At 40.6% G+C, this 17,478-nt stretch overlaps 1 long non-coding RNA gene across 1 annotated transcript in view; it reads left to right on the top strand.

Annotated features, from left to right (window-relative positions):
• The window catches only part of LOC131838771 (uncharacterized), a 47,542-nt gene extending 33,827 nt beyond the window's left edge, over positions 1-13,715 (top strand). The window contains exon 3 of the long non-coding RNA XR_009356696.1: positions 12,890-13,715. This is a non-coding gene — a long non-coding RNA (uncharacterized LOC131838771). The remainder of the gene's footprint in view (positions 1-12,889) is intronic.
• Positions 13,716-17,478: the final 3,763 nt, after the last annotated feature.

Below are 17,478 nucleotides of genomic sequence, written 5' to 3'. Positions count from 1 at the left end.
TTCTGTTTCCAGAATTGCTGTTCTTCTTCTCTTCGATCTGCCGATGGATTTTCAGGTGTTTGCAATCTTTAGATAAGCTATCTAGCTGATCTCCGGCTAGCTGAAGCAGTCTCAGCTTGCTACTTCTCCGCCATCTTGACTCCCGACAAGAGGTAACATTTTAGACGGCGTCTTAAAGTTGGGGCTCTAGTCCTACAGGACTGGTATCCTTATAAGGAGAAGAAAAGATACCAGGGATGTGCAGGCCCAGAAAAAAGGCCATGTGAGTAGTAAGAAGAGAGAAGTGCAGGCCAAGTAGAAAAGCCTCAGGAGAAATGAAACCTGTCAGCACTCTGACATTGGACTTCCAGCCTCCAGAACTATGAGAAAATAAATTTCTGTTGTTCAAACCACCCAGTCTGTGGTATTCTGTTATGGCGGCCCTAGTGGAGCAAGGCAGATTTTGCTAACTAGAAGTGGGGTCCTGGTACAACAAATTACTAAAAATGTGGAAGTGACTTTGAAACTGGCTAATAAGTAGAGTCTAGAAAACCTTTGAAGCACTTGTTAAAAAAGCTGAGATTGCCTTGAAGAGATTGTTGGTAGAAACATGGACATCAAAGATGGTTTTTGTGTGGTCGCACATGGAAATGAGGAACACATCATTGGAAATTGGAGGAAAAGTAATTTTTGCTGTAAAGTGGTGAAGACATTGGGCCAAATTGTTTTCTAGTATTTTTGTGGAAAGTAGAAACTGTAATTAATGACCTGCTATATTTAGCTGAGGAGATTTCTAAGCAAAGTATTGCAAATGGATAGAATTCCCACAGGAATTTTCTCTCCATTTTCCAGACAGATGTCCATATCTACAATTAATTAATTAAGTATTAAATTAAGTGTTGCATAACTACTGCTAATTTAGGCATTTTGTGAGTAAACTGAATATACAAATTCAGAGATGTAAGAACTTAATGCTATTTCTAAATGGTGTGCAAATAAATAGTGACTTCCTTGACATGCTTTAGAGACTCTGTGAATGAAAGAGAAACCCAAACTTTACCTCAGTTCTGCTTGCATGTCTTACGATGTTGGCCAAAGAAGAGCTGAATCTGTGTCTGCCTGGCCAACTATTGGATAGATAGGGACAGGAAGTTAAAGATGGGACTCAATGAAAAACATTTCCTTAAATTCCTCATTTAATTTCAGAATTTGATTGGCATGGTACAGTGTTTTCCAAACTGGGCTGAGGCTCCTTGGGTGCTACAGCAAATTCACAGGGACACCATGATTTATTTTTAAGGAAATAAAAGTAATTTTGAGGAAAACTACTGGGCATCTATCAGACATTGTAAAAACCACAAGTTCAACATAGTTCACAATGTTAATAGTGTGTCACATTTATTTTAATGATTTAATACCATACAAGTCTTGGGTTTTGGTGATTCCTATGATAAAATAAAACAAATATTGCACAAAAGTTATTGTGGAATAGGAAACACATGTTATGGCATCCAGTGTGTCTAATTTGATTTGAGGTTTGAGAAGTTGTGTAGTGCCCAGGAGGTGTATGTGTACCATGAGTAATTGTACTTATTTAGGAATTAAACAAAAGTATATTTTTTCAATGTATGGGTTTTAAAAAAAATAGTTACTAAAAATTATTAGGAAATAAAAGCTTATCAATTTGTTTGATGTAACTACTTAATAAATGGGCCATTATGTTTTTTTTTCCCTTTGTTTTTTGTGTATGGTTTATTCTGACCAAGGGACATTGTAAAAATGATACTGAGACACCGTCAGTGCTGTGGACTGAGGAAATGCTGGAACCTCTGGTATGGTAATTTATGTGGACTTCTTAGAAAGATCACTCTGGGAGAAGCCAACCACCATGTAAGAAGCCTAGCTACCCTGAGACTGCTGTGATCTGAGGAGGTGCAGGATAGCCATGTGGAAAATCTGCAGGAAGGGACAGAAACGCCCAAGAAACCAGCCCTCCTAGTTGTTTACACTGAGTACAAGAGTGAAGAAACTCTCAGATAGCTCGGGTTTCAGCTGCTATCTGATCACAGTCATCTGACAGCCAGGTGACAACTATCAAGATGAATCTATCAACTCTCAGAACCATGAGAGTTAATGATATATTATTATTTTAAGTCACTAAAGTTTGGAAATTTTTTCTTTTTTCTTTTTTTTTTTTTTTTTTTTGCATTGGCTTTAAGTTTTAGAGCAGTTTGAGGTTCACAGCAAAATTGAGGGGAAGGTAGAATGATTTCCTATATGTCCCCTACTTCCAAACAATTACAGCCTGCCCCATTATCAATATCCACCACTAGAGTGGTCCCTTTGTTACAACTGATGAAACTAAGCTGACACACCATAATCAGCCAAAGTCCATAACTTGCAATATGTTTACTCTTGGTATTGTACACTATATAGGTTTGGACAAATTTATAATGGATAAATGTTTGGATAAATGTATAATAGCATCATTTGTCTTTATGGTATCATTTTCACTGTCCTAAAAAAATCCTTTTTGCTCTGCCTATTCATCTCTTCTCCTCCCTAAACCACTGGCAACCACTTATCTTTTTTACTGTCCACCTAGTTTTCCCTTTTCTAGAATGTCATATAGTTGGAATCACACAGTATTTACCTTTTTCAGATTGGTTTCTTTCTTCATGTCTCTTTATGGTTTGATAGCTTATTTATGTTTTAGCACTGAATATTAGTCCATTGTTTGATTGTACCACAGTTTATTTATCTATTCACCTACTGAAGGACATCTTGGTTATTTCCAAGTCTTGGCAATTATAACCAAAGCTGCTATAAACATTGGTATGTAGGTTTTTGTGTCGGCCTACATTTTCAGCTTCTTTGGGTAAATACCAAGGAGCATAAGTGTTGCATCTTATGGTAATATGATTGGCATACTCTTAAGAAACTGCCAAACTGTCTTCCAAAGGGACTGTACTATTTTGCATTCCCACCAAGAATGAATGAGAACTCCCGTTGCTCCACACCCGCAAAACCATATGGTATTATCAATGTTCCAGATTTTGGCCCTTTCTAATAGGTGTGTAGTGGTGTCTCATTGTGTTTTAAATTCCATTTCTCTGATGACAAGTGATGTGGAGCATTTTTCAAATGCTTATTTGCCATTTGTATATTTTCTTTGCTGAGGTGTTGGTTAAGGTCTTTGGTGCATTTTTAAATTGAGTTGTTTGCTTTTTTAATTGTTGAGTTTTAAATGTTCTTTGTGTATTTTGGTAACAGTTCTTTGCTGTGGCTTTTGTAAATATTTTCTCCCAGTCTGTGACTTGTCTTCTTACTCTCTTGACAGTGTCTTTCACAGAAGAGAAGATTTTATTTTTAGTGAAGTCCCACTTATCGACTACCTCTTTTGTGGATTAACTTTGGTGTTATATCCAAAAATCATACCTATACCCAAGCTATAACTAGGTTTTCTCCTATGCTACCTTCTAGGAATTTTATAGGTTTTTGTTTTAAATTTTGATCTGTGATCCTTTTTAAAAAAATTTTTTTAAAAAGATTTTATTTACTTATTTGACACACAGAGAGAGATCACAAGTAGGCAGAGAGGCAGGCAGAGAGAGAGGGGGAAGCAGGCTCTCTGCTCAGCAGAGAGCCAATGCGGGGCTTGATCCCAGGACCTTGAGATCATGACCTGAGCTGAAGGCAGAGGCTTAACCCACTGAGCCACCCAGGTTCCCCTGATCCTTTTTTTTTTTTTTTTTTAACATATAGTGTATTATTTGCTTCAGGGGTACAGGTCTGTGAATCATCAGTCTTACACATTTCACAGCACTCACCGTAGCACGTACCCTCCCCAATGTCTGTAACCCAGTCACCCTTTCCCTGCCTCCCAGCCCTAGCAACCCTCAGTTTGTGAGTTGATTTTTGTGAAGGGTATTAAATGTGGTTTTTATGAAGGGTATAAATGAATAAGGTATAAATAAGGTCTAGATTCCTTTTTTTTTTTTTTTTTTTTTGCTTGTGGGTGGCCGGTTTTTCCACACTATGTGCTGAAAGACTAACTTTGCTTCATCATGTTGCCTTTGCTCCCTTGTCAAAGGTCATCTGACTACATTTATATGGGTCTATTCTGTGATATCTATTCTATTTCACTGACTGATTTTTCTATTCTTTCACCAATACCACACTGTCTTAATTACTATCGCTTTATAACAAGTCTTGAAGTGAAATAAGTTCTGAGATAGTTTTTAAAACAACAGTTGATAACTATCATAAAATTTTGGTACCCCAAAGGGAAGTGCTGCTATATAATAAACTTAGAGCATGTGGCATTTTCTTTCAAACTGGGCATTGAGTGGAAATTGGAATATCCACAAAGATTCTGATAGTGAAATCTGGAAAGACCTCAAAGGGACTGTTGATGAGGGCTTGAAAGACAGAAAAGAAAATGTTGCTGGAGGTTAGAAAAAAGGGAGAACTTGTTATATATAGGATGGAAATTTGGATGGTACTTTCACCTGTAATAATGTGGAAAAAAGAAAGAGTACCAAATAATCTTATGGATCTGGCCAGAGTGATTTGCAGGCAGAATGTAAAAGGTGCCAAATGGCTTCTTCTAGCTGCGTATTGTAAAATAAGAGTAGAGATGAACTGAAGAAGGAACGATTTAGTTTTAAGCAGAATTTAGAGGAAATGTAAATGAATCCTGCCTTAATGGCTTCAAAAATAAAATTATTTCTCATTCTCATTCTCTCCTAGCAAAACTCCTTCACACTAGAAATGTCCCCAGGGAAAAGATAAAATCCAGGGCATTATGAGTAAGTTATGGTTTCAGAGTAAAAGTTTCAAAGCTAGAAGACCTTTGTTGAGACCTCCTAAAGAGTTAAGGGAATGCTTAGGAGGCCTTCTAAGAATATTAAGTCTCTGCCTCTTAGACTTCCTCCACTAGAAGAGAATGTTAAGGAAATACATTGTAGCCACTTTAAACTTGACAAAAAGCATCTAAGAACCTTCGGAGTACTGTTCCACAGTATTCCTATTCTGAGGCCAAAGGAGAAAAGGGAAAGGGGGATGTCTTGGAAAGAGAAAAGGACTATGGCCTTTGTGTCAGTGAATGGATTGTAATTTGATATAAGGAAGACTGCACATTTTTCTAAAGGAATTATCTCAGCTTGCACTCAAAGGGACAGATACAGTGTAGAGAAAGCATTTAGAGCCCCAATCTTGTTCAAGCAGGAAATAAATGAGGAGGCTGCTCAGTGTCAAAAAGGGCCATTTCTCATGGAAAAGAAAAGAAAATTCAGATGATGGAAACACAAGCCCAGAGGAAAGAATGAAGAATTATTTTCTGGAAGTAAGACTGGTCCTTCACCAAGGAACTAGCAACATGTGCCCTGTAGAATTTCAGAATTCTGACACAATGACTGCTATGGTATGATTTATTGCTCTTCTTTTACAACAGTAGGGTACATTGTAGTTTTCCTATGCCTGTCTCATCATTATATGTTTTGGGTGGGTGAGTGGGCAGAGAACTCTTTATTGCATAATTTTTCAGATCAAAAGAAAGTATACTCAAGGAACTATTCCAAAGGAGGCTTATTTGCTCTGAACCTAACTTAGATGATATGATTCTGGATTTTGAGTTGTTTCTGTAATGGAATAAAACTTTGTCAGTCTTAGAAGAGAATGAGTGTATTTTGCATGAAGGAGGATCATACATTTTTGGAGCCAGAGGGTAGACTGTGATGCCATGTCTCCAAGAACGCCACATCTTTTCCTTTCTTTCCTGAATGCATTACCCCCATTGAGGTGGGTGTCTGTTTTTACCTTTCCCTACTGGACTTAGAAACTTGTTTAACCAACAGAATATAGTGGAAGTGACATTCTGAGACTTCTGAGCTTAGATCATAAGAAGACTTGCAGCTTCTGCTCAAGCCTCTTAAAAGGCTTGCTCTTAGAAAGCAAAGAAGAATTCAATTGCCTTATAAGATGTTTGATTCCACTAAGATTTTTTTTTTCTGAAAAGAAACAAAAGCTAGCCACAGGGGGAGTCCACATTTAGAGAAAGAGATATAGTTAACCCACTGTCAGCACTTACAGGCGTCCCAGGCCAGGCAGCACACATGGGATGCCTCAGGTCTCAAAACCTAGGACTGTAATGCTAAAACGAATGGATCCAGAATGAGAACTACCAAGCTCAGCTCATCAACCCCCAGAGGAAAGAGAGATATAATAACGCATTGTTGTTTTAAGACATCGAATTTTGTGATGCTTTCTTATAGGGCAGAGGATAACTGGAACAATTGGTAGCATTTCATTTTTCACATAAGTGTATATGTGAAGTCTCCACATTTACAAAAATCTGCAGTGGCTGAGTCCACATTAAATTGTCTAGATATCAAATCGTAAAGCTAGATCACTGCATATTTGATTTACTTATCTTGAAGAGACAGAGCAGTGGAAAAAGACCAGGTTTCCAATTCTAGTTCTACCACTAAATAGTTGTGTTTTTGAGCAAATCAGTATTTAAATACATTGGGTCTCAAATTTCCTCATCTATAAAATGGGACTAATATTTTTTCCCCTTCCTACTCTACAAAATTATGTTAAAATTGAAGTATATACTGGATATGAAAATTCCTAAAGAGCTCTAGAGCATGACAATAATCAAATGTAAGGGCATCTGAAGTGAATCTTTGTAGGAAAGAAATTTGGTCTCAGTGGAATATGTAGTTTGAATGGGGAAAAAAAAAGTGTTCAGTCAGTGGAAGTCATGGTATAAGTTATGAAAATCTATACCAGAGATAACTGTACAGATTTTGGGATCCTAATGTGATATGGATAATGAATCAATATGGAATGGCCTCTTACCAAGAGGCCAAAACATATGATGGGAGATTGTATTAGTGTAACAAATTCCCCCCAAACTTAATGGCTTAAAACAATGTGCCCTTATTATCACACAATTTTTCCAAGTCAGGAATCTAAGTGTGGGGCTTAGCTAGGTGGTTCTGGCTTGGAACATCTTTTTTTTTTTTTTTTTTTTTTTAATTTTTTAAAAATGTTTATTTATTTATTTATTTATTTTTTATAAACATGTATTTTTATCCCCAGGGGTACAGGTCCGTGAATCACAAGGTTTACACACTTCACAGCACTCACCAAAGCACATACCCTCCCCAATGTCTATAACCCCACCCCACCCCTTCTCCCAACCCCCCTCCCCCCAGCAACCCCCAGTTTGTTTTGTAAGATTAAGAGTCACTTATGGTTTGTCTCCCTCCCAATTCCATCTTGTTTCATTGATTCTTCTTCTACTCACTTAAGCCCCCATGTTGCATCACCACTTTTTCATATCAGGGAGATCATATGATAGTTGTCTTTCTCTGCTTGACTTATTTCACTGAGCATGAAACGATCTAGTTCCATCCATGTTGTCGCAAAAGGCAAGATTTCATTTCTTTTGATGGCTGCATAGTATTCCATTGTGTATATATACCACATCTTCTTGATCCATTCATCTGTTGATGGACATCTAGGTTCTTTCCATAGTTTGGCTATTGTGGACATTGCCGCTATAAACATTCGGGTGCACGTGCCCCTTTGGATCACTATGTTTGTATCTTTAGGGTAAATACCCAATAGTGCAATTGCTGGGTCATAGGGCAGTTCTATTTTCAACATTTTGAGGAACCTCCATGCTGTTTTCCAGAGTGGCTGCACCAGCTTGCATTCCCACCAACAGTGTAGGAGGGTTCCCCTTTCTCCGCATCCTCGCCAGCATCTGTCATTTCCTGACTTGTTGATTTTAGCCATTCTGACTGGTGTGAGGTGATATCTCATTGTGGTTTTGATTTGTATTTCCCTGATCTGGCTTGGAACATCTTTATGAGATTGCAGTTAAGCTGTAGGCTAGAGCATAGTCATCACCTGAAGGCTTGATCAAGGCTAGAGATCCATTTCCAAGGTGATTTACTCACATAAGCTGTTCATAGGAAGGCTCAGTTCCTTGCCATATGGACCTCTCCATAGTGTTGCTTCATGAATGTGCTCATCACATGTCAGCTGGATTCCCCCCAGGGTATGTGATCTGAGAGAGAACAAGTGAAAGTCTCCCAGCTTTCATGACCTAGCCTCAGAAATCACATGCCATCATGCTTGCAATATTTTATTTGATAGGCCCACCCTATTCTTTTTGGAAGGGACAGGAGTACATAAAGATAATAATACTAGGTAGGGTCATTTCAGAGGCAGGCCACCACGAGAGCATAGAGTGTACAAAATAAAAGAAGAGGAAGATTATGAGGAGGGGATAAAGAGAGAAAGGACATGTCAGCATTGCAATGTCATAAAACCAAAGGTGAAAATCAGCACATGGAAAAAAGTCTGTAGGAAAAGCAGAATTAAGAAAGGGATGGTGATACAGGTGAATTTGCCACCTTCCCTGTGTCTTCTGTCTTTCAACACTACGGTTTTATGAAGTCTCTTCCATAAGTCATTCCATAAGTCATACTCAGTGCAGAGACATAAATCTGGGAATTGGCCTCAGCTGCTGTGAGCCAATCATTTCCTACATCGTGATACCATCATGGGAATTCTGAAATTATAGAGCATGGGTGGCAAAGGGTCTTATGCATACAGTGGGCAAGCAGTAGGGGTTGTGTTCAAACTGGAGCTTGTCTGACGCTTCTGCTCTTATTCATCCCCTCATACTGTCATCTTGTATTCCAGCGCTGAGAGAACCCGAGTATCCTAACTTTTGGTGTCTTTATCCCATGAGCTTTCTTGATCATTTTCAGGGGCTGAAATTCTCTGATTCAATATTGAGATCAGAGCCTTCTTGGTCATTTTTGTCAACTGCTGTCACCTTTTACATATTCTTATCTCACTGGCTTGCCATCTTCTTTCATATCTCAGCCTCATACTTCTTTGTGTATCTTTTCCTCTGTTGCTATTTGTCTCTGTTAACAGGCTTATTTATCCTCATAAAACATTTCAAGAGACAAGGATTGAAGGATGCTACTGCCAAGTCATGAAGTGTTAAGGACACTTGGAGGGAAACAGTGCAGAGGCATCTTTTCATCTGACCTAAGTAAAAGCTAGACCACACAAAAGGAGAGGTGTATTTTGAAATTCCTTTTCCATGGGGGGAAATGAGCTTAGACAAGAAGAAATTCAGAGGAACAGGCAGGTGATACAAATGTCCACGTTTCTGAGTGTTAAATTGAGAATGATAGACTTTTGATTGACATTATTCTGATCTTGGATCCTTTTGAAGAATTATATCCATTTTACAGGAGAGGAAAAAGAGATGAGGGAAATTTTGGGACTCTCAATAGGATCCAGAATACCAGGAATCATCACTCTGCGAACGGGAACAAACTTCTCAACCTTACTGCTTCTTTTTAACCCCCAGAAAGATCTTGTTTCAACGTATACACATATATATGCAGAGTCACATAAAAAAATACTTCTGGTTAGTTTGTTTTAGTTTCTTGGCCTCTTTCAACCTCTAACTCTCTGCATTTTCATTGTTTAGCAGGCTCTGGCCTTCTGCTAAAGCAAAGTAATGAAAGGCTTGACTTTCTGAGGGGTTGGTTGTTTGCTGTGCCATCCAGAAGAAATAAAGGAGCTACAATATGAGTTGTTGTAAGGGCTTTATTGGGGTGTCAGCATTTCATGGGTTTCTTTATGGCAGCATTCAATGAGGTGACATACCATAAACTGTCCCACAAAGCGGGGCAGCTGAAAAGTAAAACAAAACAAAACCAAACCCAAAAAACTATCCTGGACACAATCAAGCTATCATTTCCCTAAATTGCTAACCCTCAGGTCAGGTTGCTTCTCTTCCCTTCTATATGCTAGGATGGAGTGGGCTCCAAAAGCAATCAAGTTGTGAAAATATTAGAAAGCAAAACACCTGCGTGGCTACAATTTCTACCGAACTGGAAAGAGTGTCAGAATACCCTTTGAGACACCACCAACATAATGGCCAAGGGCTCTCCATTCTTGGAAATTTTTAGGAATCAAGCAGATCCCTTAAATATTTTGTAACTTTTGTGATACAGGATTCTCTCTGGAAGCAGATGACTGGATTGGTCAATTTGGTTAATACTGTGCTAATCTGCCTGTCAAGGAAAACCTATATTTATGCTGGTGGTATCCTCTCTCTTTGTACCCCCTTTCCCCATGCTTGGTGAATTGTTAGAGGACAGTGACTGGGTGGGAGACTCACTGCCCAGGCCACTTGTCTCACTTTGACAGAAATGGGAATTATACCATTTGCCACTTGAGGGAGGGCTGTTGAGATTTTTGAGTGTGTCCTAACAGCAAACTGGCTTGCATAGTGTTTTAATTGGACACACAGTCTGATAGGAAGGATCTTTGGAGAAAGGGTTAATTTCTAATGCTGCACAGTGGGAGGAGAGCTCTCACCAGACACAGACCCCATGATTTTCATCCCCTCAAACCCTTGGACTGTACAGCTCTTCATGCTGAGAAGCTTCTCAACATAGCACAGCATTGTTGGCAAGATAATGACCCAGGAGGGAGCAGGTGGAGGAACTCCTGGCCCTCAGGCCCAGATGAGCACCATCTGGGTGTAAAGGTGTACATGAGGGTGAAAAGAAGGGTCATTTTGGAGGCCTGGATCCTGTCCTCTGATCTCCGGGTAATCTACTAAGTTTAGACTCTGTGAAGAACTCAAAGCCTGTAACTTGAGGTACTGAAGCTCCTGGACTGCATATCAAATACTTGTTGAGGAGTGCTGGACAAGAAGAGGAAGTAGCCAAGTGGACTGTACCATTCATTCAGCACAGAGTGTTTAAGGAAAGGCTGTTGATCTTATGACCATCCACACTCTGTGTTTGCCCAGAAAGGGCATCTTGCTGGTGAGTCTTATTTTTCTGTATCCCAAGAATGAGTTTCATCTGCTAGGTTGAATTAAAAAAAGACCAGGACATCCCTCCTTGAATCACAGAGATGACAACAGTGGTACATTCTGATGAAAGAGAGAGGGAGGGAAGGGCTGAGTAAAAGGGCCAGTCCTTGACTCCAGAAAGAGCCCAAGTTCACGCTGGAGTGTGTCAAAGTCAGGCACTCAAGAATGTGCTTCTCCACCCCACTACAGAGGCTCCCTGGTCAAGGACCTGCAAGCTGGCAGTGGGTGAGTTAATTTTCTCTTTGTCACTGAGGCCACTGGAATTTGCACTTGTGTCTGTTCTGTCTGACTAGAGGATGGCCTTCATTTTATTCCTTGAAGTGTTCTGCCTTGTGTAAGGACCAACTTTGATATCCAAGATCACAAGGTTCTCTTCCACGCGGCAGATGAAATGGAGACTTTTTCCCTTTCTTCAAGGCACAGTGAGGGGGCAAGATTTATTCATAGATCTTTCTAGCTTCCTCATGTGTGAATTTATACAAACCTCTCAAGGTATATGTGAACAAATGTACATATGTGGACACAAATGCCTCTTCTCGAGAGGTAGAATGGTGCAGGGGCTGCTTGCATGGACTCTGGCACAGACCGGTTTGAATACAGATTTTACCACTTACTAGCTCTGTGCAGTCTTTAGCTCAGGGTGTCTTAGTTTACCCTTCTGCAAAATGGGATAGCTAATAATATAGACCTCATAGTGTTGTTGTGGAGATTAAGCAAGCTAATACATATAAAGCTTTTAGGACTGTACATGGCATAAAAATAAGTTCTATATGTTAGCTATTACTATTTTACTGTCATCTCTTCCTTTACTCCAGAAATGTGAGCTTTAATTCAGGAACTGTTGGCGTCTCAAAACCAAGGCAGGTTCTCTTATGAATTTCTCAGCATTTGGAAGTTTGTGTGTTTGACCCACCCTCTCCAGCCAGGGTACTGTGGTGTGACAAGTTAGGACTTCTCATGAAGGCACAACTGTACTTGACCTTGTCTTCATCTAGCCCCAAATTTGTGTTGCCCCAGATAGTTTGCTAACTATCTCTTCCCCTAAAGTAAGAGAACCAGAAGAAAAAGTGGGTAAGCATGTCAAAGTCTGACAAGGCTTTTTGCCTTGTTCAAGTTGATATACAGATCTGTTAGAGATATGCTATAATCCTATTAGTTTACATATGCATGTGCAAAAGCTCCCCTATTTACAGATACTTCAGTATGTAAATCCAATGTGGTATTTATAAGCAATAAGTACCTATCCATCAGTTTAAATCTAAATTTCATTTCATTGTACCCACTTGCCTCTTTTTAGTACCATATTCAATATGTTTATTATTTTTGCACTAGGAAGGCAGTATGAAATTGATAATGATCATAAAACACCTCAGAAGTAAGTCAAACATAACTTAAAGTGGATGTATTTGTAGCTGGGGATCTTTATAAGTTGAAGTTTCCTTCTGTATAAATTATAACCTGCATTACCATGTAAGTGAGGCTTGTTTCTATAGAAGCATGCTCATTTTTTTTTTTTTTTTTTGACCAGTGGAATTAGCATCATAATGTAGCTGAAGAGGCATTGGGACTGGTATGAGAGGCGAGGTCCTCAGGCGTGGTTGTGTTCTGCACAAGGGCCTTCATTGGGGAGAGTGGGAGGTGTGGTAAGGGGTTGAAATCCAGCCTGCCCTCCGCCTGGCTCAGCACCCCATCAGCCACAGAAGTGTCATGTGCCCAGCACAGGTGTCTGGATCTAATTGTCATTTTTTTCTTAATTTGTAGTAAATGCTAAAAATAGCCCTTAGCAAGTATGAGTTCAAGTCCCGGAAAATCAAATTACTAGATAACAGTGTGAACTTGGGAAAGTCAATCTTCTGAAAGGCACATACAGCTATGTGACAGGGATGTCACGAGCACTGGGAAAAGATACATACCAAAGAAGATATGCTATTAATTCCCCAATTTACATTTCTCTCTCCATGTCCGTGTCTGTTGTAGGCACTGGGAGCACAATGGTGAAGAAGACAAAACCCTCTGGAGGCCTCCAGACACATCCATTCGATGTCCCCATGATTACCTCAAGTTCACCATGTCCACACTAAGAATGAACATCTGTCTCCCAACCTTGCTCTTCTTCCTGTATTTCCTATCTCACAGACCTGCGTTACACTGACCACAGAAGTGTGTTAGACCCATTCTCATTCACCCCACATTTAATCATGAAGACCTGTTACTTCTATGTCTTTAATATTCCTTCTCTACAATTGTTACTGCTTCGGTTCTATTTCTTGTATCTTTTTGCAGAAATGAGGATGATAAAGAGGATGTTAATGGTGACATTGATGCATTAATGCAACAAATATTTACTGAACACCCATTGTGTGCCAGACCAATGTTTGCAGTCAAAAAATAGTCACTACTCGACCCAACATCGTCAGTCATTAGGAAAATGCAAAGTAAAACCACAATGGGATACAAGTATGTTCTTATTACTTTGCCTAAACACAACAACAACAAGCTGTTAATTCCAAGTTTGGCAAGGATGCAGAGCAACTGGAACTGTCACACATTGTTGGTAGGAATGGAAAATAGTACAGTCACTTTGGAAAAAAACTTGGCAGTTTTTTATAAAATGAAATGTACATTTACCATGCAACCTGGCAATCCCGCTCCTAGGTATTTGCCCACGTTAGAAAGAAAGATATGTTCACATAAAAACTGTATGTGAATATTTATAGTTTCTTCACTTACAATCTTCAAAATATTGGAAACAACCCAAGTGTCCTTCAGCCAGGGAATGAATAAACTGTGTTATACCCATACAAGGGAGTCCTACTCAACAATAAAAAGGAAAGAGCTATTGATACACACAACAGCGTGGATGAATCACAAATGCATTAAGCTACGTGAAAAGTCAGACTCAAAAAGCCTGTGACTGTATCATTTCATTTACATGACTTTCTGGAAAAGGCAATTCTTTAGGGATAGACAACGAGGGTTGACAAAGAAAGGGACATGGAGGATTAAATCCTGGTCTGTGGGTTTGTCACACTAACTTGCCCTGTAGCCTCACCACACAACTTCATGCCTGGGTTCCCTGCCCAGCTGGAGTTCCACCTCCTCCAGGTTGCTCGGGTGCCCTTTTTAATACAAACCAGTGTTAGGACTCTGGTGTGGAAAGGTCTCAATGACTTGCTGTTGCTTAATATTCAAATACCTTCGGAGACAAGATTCGAGGCCTTAACTCTTTGGGCAGGAGGCCCCTCCCAAACTTGTCCTGCTGGCTCCTCGCCCTCTCTGCCTTCCTGTCCCTTCCTGCCTCCACACACTTACTCCTTTAGGTCTTCAGAAGTACTTGACGTTTCCGCTATTTAGCACCTCTAAGACACCCAAATGATCTTTTCTTTGTTTGGATTTCTCCTCCTTTATTTCTTAGCCTAAGCAGCTCCTACTCGTCCTTTAAAAGCCAGCTGGTGTGTCACCTACTCCAGGAAGTCATCTGGTGTTCACTGTGCATGCTTGTATCACAGTTTCATCGAACCAATACATGGACTATCTTGGAGTCGACCTGCCTAGGTGATGAATTCTTCTTCTTATTATTTTTATTTTTAAGTAGGGTCCATGCCCAGTTTAGAGCCCAACATGGAGCTTGAACTCACGACCCTGAGATCAAGACCTGAGCTGAGATCAAGAGTCTGACACTTAACTGACTGAGCCAATCAGGCACTCTGTAGATAGTGAATTCTTAGAGTTGGGGACCAGGACAGGCACCTAATAAGTATGAATAGAGTCTCCTTCTAATTATAAACAGCTGTTGTTACCTTAGAGTTAAGCCTCTATTATCTCAGCATGGAAACATGTATATATGATATATCTGCTCCAATTTAATATGATTTATTTGGTCTTTTCTCATATCTTGGCAACCAGTGGCTTATGAACAAGAACTGAGGTGGGAAGAGTGAATGAGGGGCAGTCACATATACAGGCACTTTTTCTGGGGGTCATCTTGTTCTTTCCTAGTTGTATTAATTTTCAATGGGACAGGTGAATGCTAGTGACAAAGATAAACATAAGGGAAGTCCTTGCTGTTTGAAAAATATGGCTGGTTAAAGAATGTGTAACTCAGTGTGAAGTATGGGGTGTGAGCCTAAATGACTCAGGTGCAGTGGTTTGCCTGGAAAGTAATTAAGGGAGGTAGTCAGTCATCTGTGTCTTGGCATGGGCCAGCTGGCATCCGTGTGGGCTGCGTTGTGGTTAATAAGGATGAGGTCTGTAGCACTGGGACATCTGACTTCAGCAGCAGTAATAACTATTAGGTGGACTTTGGCTCTGCAAGTGTTTAGGAGGCCTGGAGGGACAGGCCTGTGAGTCTAAGCTGTTCTTTGTAATTCCCTCAACTGCCCTTGGCTGACCTAGTTATTAAGAAATCCTAATTCCCCAATCTTGTTAGCTAAACAATCACTCTTGCTTCACATGTAAACATACATATGTGCTTTTATCTTAATCTCTCGTGGTCCTAAGTTTTATTTAACAAAAGTGAATCTTCAAACTTGAAGGGTCTTTTGATATTCTCAGAGTCAACATCCATTACTAATGTTACAAGGTAAAATCTCTGACAGCATGCACGTCTGGGAGGGGAGAAACAGGGGAAGGGGCCCGAGGAAAGCTGGGAAGTCGGAGGGCTCCGTTCATATGCCACTGTCTGTAAGTGGCTTCTGTATGCTCCTACCCCTCCTGAGGAGGACCCTGCAGAGGCAGCATGCTCCCCTGATCATCTATGGAGCTCTTCAGATGAGCTCTCCTGACTGCCATGTTGAAAATGTCAGCCCCAGATGGTCTGATGGTTACATTTTCTCAAAACAGTTGGGAGCCTCTGCCAACTTCTTTAAGAAATGGAAAAGATAATTTTTTAAAATGCTGATTAACAGAGCAAAATGTACTTGAGCTGGTAACAGCTTTTTCTCCTCCTCCCTTCATCCACTTGCTGCAAAACGACCTATGGTGATTCAAAACTTGAGAAAGAAGCTCATGGCTTTACCGAGAGGCAATACTTTAAGGAAGGTAAAAATGTGGTAGAAAAGTGGGAGAAACAACCTCAGGGATTGTGGAGTATCAGAGGCTTCTTGCCGTTCACATCCGCCCACACCACAAGGCTCTGAGGGGTCCATACCTTACTTGCCAGCCAGTGATTCAGATGCCGGTCCTGTGGCTCACAACTCAGCAAGTCTGCCAGAACTCCATGCATCTTTGTTCTGCTGTGCCTACCTCTGGGATTTAAAATTTACATCTGCCCAGAGACTTCCTGAGAAATGAACTGGAGCATGGTAAGGTAGGATTGAACACACTGAACGCACTTCTGTTCTTCTTGACCCTGCTGTCAAGTTTCCTCTTACTCCTTGACGAGCCTTGAGGAGGCCTGAACCAACATTCTAGCCCATCCTCATAGAAGGCAACCAGCTGGCCCATGCTTCTTTGAGGTAATCAGAAGCCTGATTATGAACTGGCAGTTGGGTACAGGTTATTTTTCTTTCATCATGCCTGAGCCCTTGTGTTTCTGACAGTGCCTGGTGACTGGATTCCAGCCCCTGTTCTGGGATTTGAAGAATTTCACCATCTACTGTTCCTGACCCTGAAAATGTCAAGATCTCCAACTGCATTCCTATGGAGGGGAGCTGAACAACCTTCAGTCCTGAACCTACTATCTAATTTTAATTTTTCACTAGATATATCAAGTATGGAGCAAAAGCAAGAGGGCGGATGTGGGAGTGTAGCAGACATTTAAGAGAGATCACACAGACTCCCCCTGGATCTTTTTCTGGGTGGAAAAGTAATTCAAGGTGTTTGGGCATGTGATCTTGCAAGATGATTAATCTAAATGAGAGGAAGTTAATCTTTCCTTCCCCTGAAACCTTCCAGATTTGGATCTCAGAGCCAGAAGAGTCCACCATCAAGGAAAAGCAGGAGCTGTAGGGGTTCTGCTAATTTCAGGTCCTTACTCCACAGAGTGAAGGGGTGTTGCACTCTAGGCTTCTGCTTGGTCAAGTGATCACCGACACATCTTCCCACTTCAAAGGCCCTTGAGGGTCTGCAGACCAGGTACTCACTTGTTCTGAGAGGGGTCCTCCCTGCACTGAGGTTGCTCACATAAGAGGGCAGGTGTTCTGTGACATTCTCAGCTAGCCTTCTTTTCCCTCTGAGGTCTAGGAGTCTTCCCTGGGTTTATTCTGAAGTCCCTAGCCTTTATCCCTTCAGAGGGGAGAGAGCTGTTTGGTTCATGCAGAGGTTTCTGAATCTAACCTTGTTTTTTGGCTCTGCCCTCTTACTCGCTGCTTCTCTTTTGTCCTGGTGTGCTCAGCTGGCTTCTCTGCAGTATGTCTGGTACACATAGAGTCGATGTTTACCTATTGATCTGTCATCTGCCAACAGTTGTGGGCAGAATGTAAGTGGATCTAGTACCTTAGGAGCTATGTGACATCTGAACAGCTAGATTAGTCTTTCTCAAATCCCCTCGCTGACCTGCTAGTAACAGGAGATGGTTGAAGTTGCATTAGCTCCTCCAGTATATTAAGCCAGTAATTAATGATGGA

Source organism: Mustela lutreola, chromosome 1 (genome assembly GCF_030435805.1).
Source record: "Mustela lutreola isolate mMusLut2 chromosome 1, mMusLut2.pri, whole genome shotgun sequence".
NCBI classification, from domain to species: Eukaryota; Metazoa; Chordata; class Mammalia; order Carnivora; family Mustelidae; genus Mustela; species Mustela lutreola.
This window is presented reverse-complemented; position numbering and strand designations above follow the sequence as displayed.